Source organism: Cherax quadricarinatus, chromosome 48 (assembly GCF_038502225.1).
Source record: "Cherax quadricarinatus isolate ZL_2023a chromosome 48, ASM3850222v1, whole genome shotgun sequence".
Taxonomy (NCBI): Eukaryota; Metazoa; Arthropoda; class Malacostraca; order Decapoda; family Parastacidae; genus Cherax; species Cherax quadricarinatus.
The window spans coordinates 18986516-18999434 of NC_091339.1; positions in this window are offsets into that span (position 1 = coordinate 18986516).

Sequence of the window (12919 nt, forward strand, 5' to 3'; positions counted from 1 at the left end):
GCATACTGTTACACAAAAGGCCTAGGAACTAGACCCAAGAAAAAATTAACGGGACAACATCCAGAGTTATATCAACAATATGGTAAACAGAAGATTTGCAGCGTTTAATGTGCTACAAACATGGAATTAAACCCTAAATTAAATTGCTATTGGTATGAGATAAACTATGGCATTAAAGGGAACGTCTGAATGTGTATCCAAGATGATGGAAACGTCTGAGTGCGTGTGTTCAGAATGAGAGAAACGTCTTAGGAGACGTGCAGGAAGATGTGAAGACAATTACGTTAACACGGGGAAGAGCTAAACACGTAGGGGTCATCCAGAATCTGGAAGGGAAGAATAGGAAGCAATCGGGTTCGACCCAAGGAAGGTGAAATAGGTACTACAACTGCTCCACGGGACATCTGATGGTAAATACTATTAAAGATTTCTCGGGTAACCAATTTGCAACCAAAAGAGAGACCAGGTGCCTCGCTGAAGCGTTGACCTCTGAAACCGTCTTCAGGTGCTTGTGTGTGTGTGTGTGTGTGTGTGTGTGTGTGTGTGTGTGTGTGTGTGTGTGTGTGTGTGTGTGTGTGTGTGTGTGTGTGTGTGTGTGTGTGTGTGTGTGTACACAACACCGCGACAAACCGCAGATAGGATAATTGGTGACCGCAACAAGCGGTGGTTGCCAACTGGAAAGCGAAAAAATCCTGTAGAACTGCAAGACTCTAGTGTAGAACCGCAAGACTCTAGTGTAGAACCGCAAGACTCTAGTGTAGAACTCTAAGTAATAGAGTTCTACATTATTATTAGATAATAAGCTGACAACCATATAGGCTCATTAACACAAGTTAACAGTTGCTCTGGGAAATAATTACACTGCAACTGTTTGTGTGCCTTGAAAAATCGTTCAGAATTATTTCATGTATTGCAAGGAGTGGATTCTTATTATCTTTAGAAGATTCTACTTAACGTCAGTATATCATTTTGGCTTGAAACGTCAAATGCGCGACTGTGAAACTGGAATGAAAACGTGATTATCTGACTGTTTTACTCTGCGCTCAGTGGCTCTCACTTGTTTAATTACCTCGGTGGTTTAGTTTTATGCTCACGCTCCGAAAGTTTCAATCGCCTTTAGGTAATGTTACATTCATTGACTTCATGGTATGTTACAACTGGTTAAACCGAACCTAACCAAGCCTAACCTAGATTAATCTAAGTGGAAACAACGGGGGGTCAAGTTCGATAAATTTACATAAGCTAAATAACCTGGCAAAATAATCTGGAATGACTCTCTGGAGTTGTGTGTTTGAAGGGGAATGATGTATCTGTTACTGACGGTATTGTTTATGGTGAGAAGGTCATCTCTCTCAAGGATGTGTAGCAGCTTCGTTATGTAAAGTTGTCATTCCGTCAGACGGAGCAATCTTTTACTCATTTGCTTCATGTTGTGAGATGTGTGCACTTGTTATATCCTCACTCTGTGGCTTAGGCTGATATTTTTAACAAGGTTGCTTTACAAGGTTTAAAGCCTGTAGACTACACAAAGGGTCATTTATCCTGTATGTCACCTGTACACCACCAGTCAAAAAACTTTAATTCCTAATATATATATATATATATATATATATATATATATATATATATATATATATATATATATATATATATATATATATATATATATTATATATATGTCGTGCCGAATAGGCAGAATTTGCGATCTTGGCTTAAATAGCAACGCTCATCTTGCCATATAGGACAAGTGAAAATTTGTGTATGCAATAATTTCGCCAAAATCACTCTGAACCTAACGAAAAAAAATATATTTGATCGTTTGTTTAGTAATAAATTATTGTAAACGTATTTAAAATATATTTAGTTGGTTTAGGCTAAAATAAATTGATCTTGTTATAATAAGGTTAGGTAAGTTTTCTAAGATTCTTTTGGTGTAAAATTAAAATTTTTTTACATTAACATTAATGAAAAAATATATCATTAAACGTATAAAAGAAAATTTCAGAAAGGACTTAATTTTAAATGAGTTCTTACTAATTGAGCAGTTTTACAAATTCGGCACGACATATATATATATATATATATATATATATATATATATATATATATATATATATATATATATATATATATATATATATATATATATATATATATATATATTATATCATTTGTAATAAATGTGAGCTCCCAGTTTCGTATTTTTTTTGTAGCGCTATGGTGTTAGTCTTGATGTTGAGAGGTTGAGGGACGTATTTATCTTCCAGGACGGGGAAGGGAGGAGGAGGAGGGTACCATTATAACCCACTAGAGGTGAAGCATGATATGCGTTGAGGCTGGTCTAGGATGGTGGTTGTTTATAATTGTCTTCGTTGCCACATGGTAGGTGGAGTGTAATACTTTATTTCGAATCACTATATGGAATGGTATACAATTCCATTCAGCCATTAAGGCTGAATTACTAAACACCACAAGTTACCTTTCGACTTCTACTGTATCAAGGCTGAGGAACTGAACGTGTATATCAAATCTCTTTTTCAACTGTCTCCACTATATTAAGTCAATTCTGTATTTGATTGAAGAAGCTTGCTGCGCAGCGAAACATTTCGAAAATAAAGATTCCAAAATGTTACACATGTGTTTTAGTCTATTTCGTATCCAAGGAGTGTGTACCATTGATGGCTGAAGGAGGTCCAATGATGAGCCTTATTCGTTTTAGATTGTATCTGTTGGTAATGATTTCCCATTTCCTTTCCCACTTGTCTGTATAGCTGTAAGTCTTCGTTTATTTTCCTTGTGACTTCTGCACATTAAGTTGGTTTTTATCCCACTGAAGTGGACGTCATCATATGGATTACAGCTACTAACTGTATGATGCTGGTGTAATCTTATACTGCTAGTGGGAGTACGTTTTTAGTCTTGACGTGTTGAAGAATACTGGAGTCAGGCAGGAGCCTCGGGGAACGTCTCCTGGTGGGGTGAATGCCTCTGTTGAGTTTGTGTTCAAGTACCAGGTAATAGTGGTGCTGTTGAGGAAGTCTGGTATTACCCTTAGGAAGGTCCACCTGTTGTCAGGTAATTTTGCGAATTTGAGAATAAGCTCGTTTTGCCATACAACTGTTGAAAACTGTAAAACTCTCTTGTCAATCGCCCTGCTGGTGTATCCTGTCTCCCGCATCGCACATGATTTTCAGTGCATGTTGCCAGGATCGCCGGGCTCCAGATGTGAATGTTTTCCAGTGAAGAGAAAGAGGTATTCCAGCAGTAGTTGACTGGCTGCACATCAATTTAACAAGGACTGTGCCGCTACTTCGAAGAGGAAAACAGTTGAGCAGCCAACGTGAATGGAGTTACTTTGGACTGAACAGGTCAACAATCGTTGCTGGCTTTAGTCCACTGGGAAGGATCACTACAGTGTACACGTTTAAAGCTGACACTGTAGATAATGCAGATAATTCACCAGTGGAAATATGATTTATTCTGATCTTATCCTCTTATCTTTCTCTTCCACTTATCTACCACTTCCTAAGTGTTTCGCTTGTTCTTGTGGGTCTTCCATTATTGGTTATTTTTCCTGCTCTCTTCCTCGGTATAAGTATATTCCTGGTACTGGCTGTGTTTTGTAGTGGGCTGCCTGTTATTGTAGGTTGTAGTGGTATAGTTGTATTTTGTAGTGGTCTAGTTGTTGTATTTTGTAATGGTGTAGTTGTATTTTGTAATGTAGTTATTGCATTTTGTAGTGGTATAGTTGTTGTATGTTGTAACGGTGTAGTTGTATTTTATAGTGATGTAGTTATGTGTTGCAGTGCAGTTGTATTTTGTAGTGGTCTAATTAATGTATTTTGAAGTGGTCTAGTTGTCACGTTATTGTAACACGGGACTACAGACCCGTAGCTTCAGGTTGCAAGTCCATTTGTCCCCCTGCCCTTCCCCCCTCCGTCCGTCCGTTCACCTGTCGGTTCGCCTGCCTGTCCGTCCGTCCACGCGACCACTGCCCAACGTAATCAAACAGATTATTACTCGTCGCTTGATCAGGGAAAAAATGATTTAACTGTTGTCGTAAAATTTTTACGAGTGAGCAGGTTAATTATATCGTGGCACACTAACATGGGGTTATAGAGGGTGTGTGAGGTACTAACATGGGGTTACAGAGCGTGTGTGAGGAACTAACGTGGGGTTATAGAGCGTGTGTGAGGTACTAACATGGGGTTACAGAGCGTGTGTGAGGTACTAACGTGGGGTTATAGAGGGTGTGTGAGGTACTAACATGGGGTTACAGAGCGTGTGTGAGGTACTAACGTGGGGTTATAGAGCGTGTGTGAGGTACTAACATGGGGTTACAGAGCGTGTGTGAGGTACTAACGTGGGGTTATAGAGCGTGTGTGAGGTACTAACATGGGGTTACAGAGCGTGTGTGAGGTACTAACGTGGGGTTATAGAGCGTGTGTGAGGTACTAACGTGGGGTTATAGAGCGTGTGTGAGGTACTAACGTGGGGTTACAGAGCGTGTGTGAGGTATTAACATGGGGTTACAGAGCGTGTGTGAGGTGCTAACGTGGGGTTACAGAGCGTGTGTGAGGTACTAACGTGGGGTTACAGAGCGTGTGTGAGGTATTAACATGGGGTTACAGAGCGTGTGTGAGGTGCTAACGTGGGGTTACAGAGCGTGTGTGAGGTATTAACATGGGGTTACACAGGGTGTGTGAGGTGCTAACGTGGGGTTACAAAGCGTGTGTGAGGTACTAACGTGGGGTTACAGAGCGTGTGTGTGGTACTAACGTGGGGTTACAGAGCGTGTGTGAGGTACTAACGTGGGGTTATAGAGCGTGTGTGAGGTACTAACGTGAGGTTACAGAGCGTGTGTGAGGTATTAACGTGGGGTTACACAGCGTGTGTGAGGTGCTAACGTGGGGTTACAGAGCGTGTGTGAGGTACTAACGTGGGGTTACAGAGCGTGTGTGAGGTACTAACGTGGGGCTATAGAGCGTGTGTGAGGTACTAACGTGGGGTTACAGAGCGTGTGTGAGGTACTAACGTGGGGTTACAGAGCGTGTGTGAGGTACTAACGTGGGGCTATAGAGCGTGTGTGTGGTACTAACGTGGGGTTACAGAGCGTGTGTGAGGTACTAACGTGGGGCTATAGAGCGTGTGTGGGGTACTAACGTGGGGTTACAGAGCGTGTGTGAGGTACTAACGTGGGGTTATAGAGCGTGTGTGAGGTACTAACGTGGGGTTACAGAGCGTGTGTGAGGTACTAACGTGGGGTTATAGAGCGTGTGTGAGGTACTAACGTGGGGTTATAGAGCGTGTGTGAGGTACTAACGTGGGGTTATAGAGCGTGTGTGAGGTACTAACGTAAGTTATAGAGCGTGTGTGAGGTACTAACGTGGGGTTACAGAGCGTGTGTGAGGTACTAACGTGGGGTTATAGAGCGTGTGTGAGGTACTAACGTGGGGTTACAGAGCGTGTGTGAGGTACTAACGTGGGGTTATAGAGCGTGTGTGAGGTACTAATGTGGGGTTATAGAGCGTGTGTGAGGTACTAATGTGGGGTTATAGAGCGTGTGTGAGGCACTAACGTGGGGTTATAGAGCGTGAGGTACTAACGTGGGGTTATATACCGTATGTGAGACAGTAACGTGGGGTTATAGAGCGTGAGGCACTAACGTGGGGTTATAGAACGTGAGTGAGGCACTAACGTGGGGTTATAGAGCGTGAGGCACTAACGTGGGGTTATAGAGGGTGAGTGAGGTACTAACGTGGGGTTATAGAGCGTGAGTGAGGCACTAACGTGGGGTTATAGAGCGTATGTGAGACAGTAACGTGGGGTTATGAGCGTGAGTGAGGTACTAACGTGGGGTTATAGAGCGTGAGGCACTAACGTGGGGTTATAGGACGTGAGTGAGGCACTAACGTGGGGTTATAGAGCGTGAGGCACTAACGTGGGGTTATAGAGGGTGAGTGAGGTACTAACGTGGGGTTATAGAGCGTGAGTGAGGCACTAACGTGGGGTTATAGAGCGTATGTGAGACAGTAACGTGGGGTTATGAGCGTGAGTGAGGTACTAACGTGGGGTTATAGAGCGTGAGGCACTAACGTGGGGCTATAGGACGTGAGGCACTAACGTGGGGTTATAGAGCGTGAGGCAATAACGTAGGGTTATAGAGCGTGAGTGAGGTATTAACGTGGGGTTATAGAGCGTGAGTGAAGCAGTAACGTGGGGTTATAGAGCGTGAGGCACTAACGTGGGGTTATAGAGGGTGAGTGAGGTACTAACGTGGGGTTATAGAGCGTGAGTGAGGCACTAACGTGGGGTTATAGAGCGTATGTGAGACAGTAACGTGGGGTTATGAGCGTGAGTGAGGTACTAACGTGGGGTTATAGAGCGTGAGGCACTAACGTGGGGCTATAGGACGTGAGGCACTAACGTGGGGTTATAGAGCGTGAGGCAATAACGTAGGGTTATAGAGCGTGAGTGAGGTATTAACGTGGGGTTATAGAGCGTGAGTGAAGCAGTAACGTGGGGTTATAGAGCGTGAGTGAGGTACTAACGTGGGGTTGTAGAGCGTGTGTGAGGTACTAACGTGGGGTTATAGAGCGTGAGTGAGGTACTAACGTGGGGTTATAGAGCGTGAGGCACTAACGTAGGGTTATAGAGCGTGAGTGAGGCACTAACGTGGGGTTACAGAGCGTATGTGAGACAGTAATGTGAGGTTATGAGCGTGAGTGAGGTACTAATGTGGGGTTATAGAGCGTGTGTGAGGTACTACAGTACCAGTCTGTCATTCGGGATATACAGCGTGCGTGAGGATAAGAACGATGTAAGGGACTATGATATATCAGCTCCTCTCACACACACACACACACACACACACACAAGACTTGCCAAAGGAAACTGAATTCTGTTTTAATGTTAGATTATGCGAAATTACAGTAGTCTGCAAATTAATTGGGACAGGCGTATGTTTTGTGATTATCTCGGCTTGTTAGTGTTGAAGGAACGATGAACAATTAAAAATACAATGTAATCCTTGTAACGTATTTGCTTCCCATTGTGGAAAGAGACTTTGTTAGGTAAGACACATATGCAACAGTTAGACAACTTTATTCCGCCTGGAGAAGTTCAGTTCCATAGTCAGGAACTATCTGAAGATCAAGCGACAGTGCGGAGACTTAAATACTGTCGGAAGGAGAGGTGCAGAGTAGTAGTAGTAGTAGTGAGAATGTAGCCACTACATTCTCACTACTACTACTACCACTACTCTGCACCTCTCCTTCCGACAGTATTTAAGTCTCCGCACTGTCGCTTGATCTTCAGATAGTTCCTGACTATGGAACTGAACTTCTCCAGGCGGAATAAAGTTGTCTAACTGTTGCATATGTGTCTTACCTAACAACCTGTCGGTATTGTATACCATTGTGGAAAGAGACTTTCTTGATGGAGAAGGCATTTTCCAACAGGGTCTTGCTCCGTGCCACACTTCCAGAAAATGTTGTAATTTTTCGAAGAGAGTGGGCTAAATATTTTAAACTGACCTGGAAACTCTCTTGTCCTCAACCCAAATGAGAATCTATGGGCAATAAGCAAACGCAGGATCGTGAAACAGGACTGTTCAACTGTGGAGAGAGTAACTGCTGCTGTTATTAGGACCTGGTACCAGGCCGAAGAACTTGCCCAAATGTATTCAACTTTGGTCAATTCCATGCCAGTAGCAATGCTTATAAAAGCAAAGGGTAGCCATATCTCTTACTAAATCAATTATCTGTCATATCATTACTGTGTATCTTCCAATTAAACATTAAGTTTCCAAATAAATGTCTTATTTCATCAACGTCCCAATTAATATGCACACTACTGTAAAGGGACAGAACACGGAGAGGCTCCAGGATGACCTGAACATAATACAAACATTGTCGGAAAGGTGACAGTTAATGAGAACAGTGAGTGAGAAGACCACACTTCATACAGGCTGGGGTATGCGACTGCAGACAACTTACATGGAGAAACTATCTTACGAAGCGTTGCAACAATGACGTCGCCAGCTGCATATGCAGACCTATCTTATCTTGATGTTGCTTTAATTTTCAACGAGATTCATTCATTGAACTACATACACGTGAGGTCAGTGCCATGTTGGAGTACGCGGCCCCAGCATGGAGATCCCACGTAATAAAACACAAGCCAGAAAAGTTTCAAAGGTTTACAAGAAGACTGGTGCTGGAGCTGAGTTGAAGACCTATGAGGAGACACGTTAAGGAACTCAACTAATAACACCAGAAGAGAAGCGGACCAGAGGAGACATGATTAGGACAGAACAAAAATACATGTTTAGGTAGAGGCCAGGGTCAGGGTGTCTGAAATCAGAGGAAAACCAGTACACATGGACGTTAGGTAATAGCACAAGGTAGGAAGAGGGGTGAACCAGACGAATAGTTGTTGCAGTTTTAAGATCAAGTATGATAAGTCTGTGAGGGCCAGCAATAAGTACATCCAGTGTATACAAGCTACGATGTGGAACCAGGAACTATGACTCGACACCTGTTATGTTAAAACACACACACACAAAAAAACCCACTGGGGCCAGGAGCTGCAATTCGGCATCTGCAACCACAAATAGGTCAGCACACACACACACACACACACACACACACCTGTGTGTGTGTGTGTGTGTGTGTGTGTGTGTGTAGTGTGCACCTGTGACGAGCGGGGTCCCACAGGGGTCGGTCCTAGGACCAGTGCTATTTTTGGTATATGTGAACGACATGACGGAAGGGTTAGACTCAGAAGTGTCCCTGTTTGCAGATGATGTGAAGTTAATGAGGAGAATTAAATCTGATGAAGACCAGGCAGGACTTCAAAGAGACCTGGACAGACTGGACACCTGGTCCAGCAAATGGCTTCTCGAATTTAATCCTGCCAAATGCAAAGTCATGAAGATAGGGGAAGGGCACAGAAGACCACAGACAGAGTATAGGCTAGGTGGCCAAAGACTGCAAACCTCACTCAAGGAGAAAGATCTTGGGGTGAGTATAACACCGAGCATGTCTCCGGAAGCACACATCAATCAGATAACTGCTGCAGCATATGGGCGCCTGGCAAACCTGAGAACAGCATTCCGATACCTTAGTAAGGAATCATTCAAGACACTGTACACCGTGTATGTCAGGCCCATACTGGAGTATGCAGCACCTGTTTGGAACCCGCACTTGATAAAGCACGTCAAGAAACTAGAGAAAGTACAAAGGTTTGCGACAAGGTTAGTTCCAGAGCTAAGGGGAATGTCCTATGAAGAAAGATTAAGGGAAATCGGCCTGACGACACTGGAGGACAGGAGGGTAAGGGGAGACATGATAACGACATATAAAATACTGCGTGGAATAGACAAGGTGGACAAAGACAGGATGTTCCAGGGAGGGGACACAGAAACAAGAGGCCACAATTGGAAGTTGAAGACACAAATGAGTCAGAGAGATAGTAGGAAGTATTTCTTCAGTCATAGAGTTGTAAGGCAGTGGAATAGCCTAGAAAATGACGTAGTGGAGGCAGGAACCATACACAGTTTTAAGACGAGGTTTGATAAAGCTCATGGAGCGGGGAGAGAGAGGGCCTAGTAGCAACCGGTGAAGAGGCGGGGCCAGGAGCTAGGACTCGACCCCTGCAACCACAAATAGGTGAGTACAAATAGGTGAGTACACACATACACACACACACGCTTTGTCGACCTGACGACACTGGAAGACAGGAGAGTTAGAGGGATATGATAACGACATATAAAATACTGAGAGGTATAGGCAAGGTGGACAGAGACAGGATGTTCCAGAGATGGGACACAGCAGCAAGGGGTCACAGTTGGAAGCTGAAGACTAAGATGAACCACAGGGATGTTACGAAGTATTTCTTCAGTCATAGAGTTGTCAGGAAGCGGAATGGCCTGGGAAGTGATGTAGTGGAGACAGGATCCATACATAGCTTTAAGAAGAGGTTTGATAAAGCTCACGGAGCGGAGAGAGTGACCGGGTAGCGGCCAGTTGAGGAGGCGAGGCTAGGGGCTGTGATTCGACCCCCGCAACTACTAGGCGAGTATATATACACACACACACACACACACACACACACACACACACACACACACACACACACACACACACACACACACACACACACACACACACACACACAGACACACACACACAGACACATAGACACACACACACACACACACACACACACACACACACACACACACACACACACACACACACACACACACACACACACACACACACACACACACACACAGACACACACAGACACACACACACACACACACACACACACACACACACACACACACACACACACACACACACACACACACACACACACACACAGACACATAGACACACACACACACACACACACACACACACACACACACACACACACACACACACACACACACACACACAGACACACACACACACACACACACACACACACACACACACACACACACACACACACACACACACAGACACACACACACACACACACACACACACACACACACACACACACACACACACACACACACACACACAGACACACACAGAGACAGACACATAGACACACACACACACACACACACACACACACACACACACACACACACACACACACACACACACACACACACACACACAGACACACACACACAGACACATAGACACACACACACACACAGACACACACACACACACACACACACACACACACACACACACACACACACACACACACACACACACACACACACAGACACACACACACACACACACACACACACACACACACACACACACACACACACACACACACAGACACACACACACAGACAGAAAGACACACACACACACACACACACACACACACACACACACACACACACACACACACACACACACAGACACACACACACAGACACATAGACACACACACACACACACACACACACACACACACACACACACACACACACACACACACACACACACACACACACACACACACACACACACAAGAAGCCAGAAAAACATAGATGCCATGGTTTAATCAATCATGCAGGAAGACCAAGGCGAGGAGGAGAAAATCGAGAGGCCAGCAGGAGATAATAATAATGAATATGCAAGAATAAGAAGGGAGGCTGAAAGGCAGCTTTAAAGTGATACAAGGTCAAAGTTACTCTACAGACACTTGATAAAAAAGATGAATGTTAAGGATAAAGTGATAAAGCTGAGGTAGAAGGATAAGTGATAAAGCTGAGGAAGAAGGATAAAGTGATAAAGCTGAGGAAGAAGGATAAAGTGATAAAGCTGAGGAAGAAGGGTAAGTGATAAAGCTGAGGAAGAAGGATAAAGTGATAAAGCTGAGGAAGAAGGATAAAGTGATAAAGCTGAGGAAGAAGGATAAAGTGATAAAGCTGAGGAAGAAGGATAAGTGATAAAGCTGAGGAAGAAGGATAAGTGATAAAGCTGAGGAAGAAGGAAGGGGCACCAACAGAGAATGACACAATTATATAAAGAAGATGAGCAGAAGAACCAGAAATTAATATGGATGGATAAGGAGAGAGGCCCAGCAGCAATATGAGAATAACATAGTATCAAAAGCCAAATCTGACCCTAAGTTGTTGTACAGTCACAGCAGGAGGAAAACAGCGGTCAAGGAGCAGGTAATCAGGCTGTGGAAGGAAGGAGGGGAGCTCACAAACACTGACCAGGAAGTATGTGGAGAACTTTATAAAACATTTAGAGAGGTATTCACAGTGGAACAAGACTCAATGATGTCTTCACAGAATAAAGTGGAGAACTACTGAAACGCACAATACTCAAAACAGACCAACAGCTACTGGAGAGTATCATCACAACAAGAAAACTGATGAGCCTACTACATGACTTTAACGTTACTAGCCAAAGCAAGAGAACCAGATAACATATCTCCGTGGGTGATGAGATTATTATTATTATAATCAAGGGGGAAGCACTAAACCCGTAGGATTATACAGCGCCTATGGGGGGATGGAAGGCATTCAGGCTTAATTCAGGGAACTGGAGCACAGATCCAACTGGAGCACAGATCCAATTCCCTAGATCAAGAGCCCCTCACCAGCGTCAAGGAGCCTTCCTTGAGGGGTGTGGGTGATGAGAGAAGATGCAAATCAACCGTGACCCAACAGCGAACGTATTCAGCCAATCTTTCCAATCAGGACAAATCCCAAATAATTTTAAAATGGTAAATGTGGTTGTTATTTATTATAAAAAGGGGGGAACAGACATGAGGTTATGAATTACAGGTCTTTGTCTCTAACATACATACTGTCAAAAGGTCTGGACAAGATAGTAAGGAAAGAGGATATTGGAACACTGGAGATAAAAAGAGTCGTCGTGGAAAACCAGTGTGGATTTAGAGATGGCAAATTCTGTCTTACGAATTCATTGGAACTATAAGACAGTCACAGTAATAAAACAAAAAAGACAAAGTTGGGTGGACTGTATTTTCTTGAGCTACATAAAAGCATTTGATACAGCACTACAGCATAGACGAGTCCAGTAATTATAAGAACAAGCAGAGTTAAAAGGCAGATTGGCATAAACTTTTTGAATTAAGAGGACCAGGATCAAAGGGACACGAGTGGAATATGGAAACACAGATGGTTGAAGTGGAATGACTTGAATGAGGCAATGGTGGAGGCAACTTCACGCACAATTTGAAAAGCAGATATGATAAGGCTCAAGAGACTAACAGCCAGTAATGCCAGTCTAGGTGGGACCAGGAACTAAGTCTCGACCCTCGCAAACGCAAATTGGTAAGTACACACACACACACACACACACACACACACACATGTCCTACGAGGAGAGGT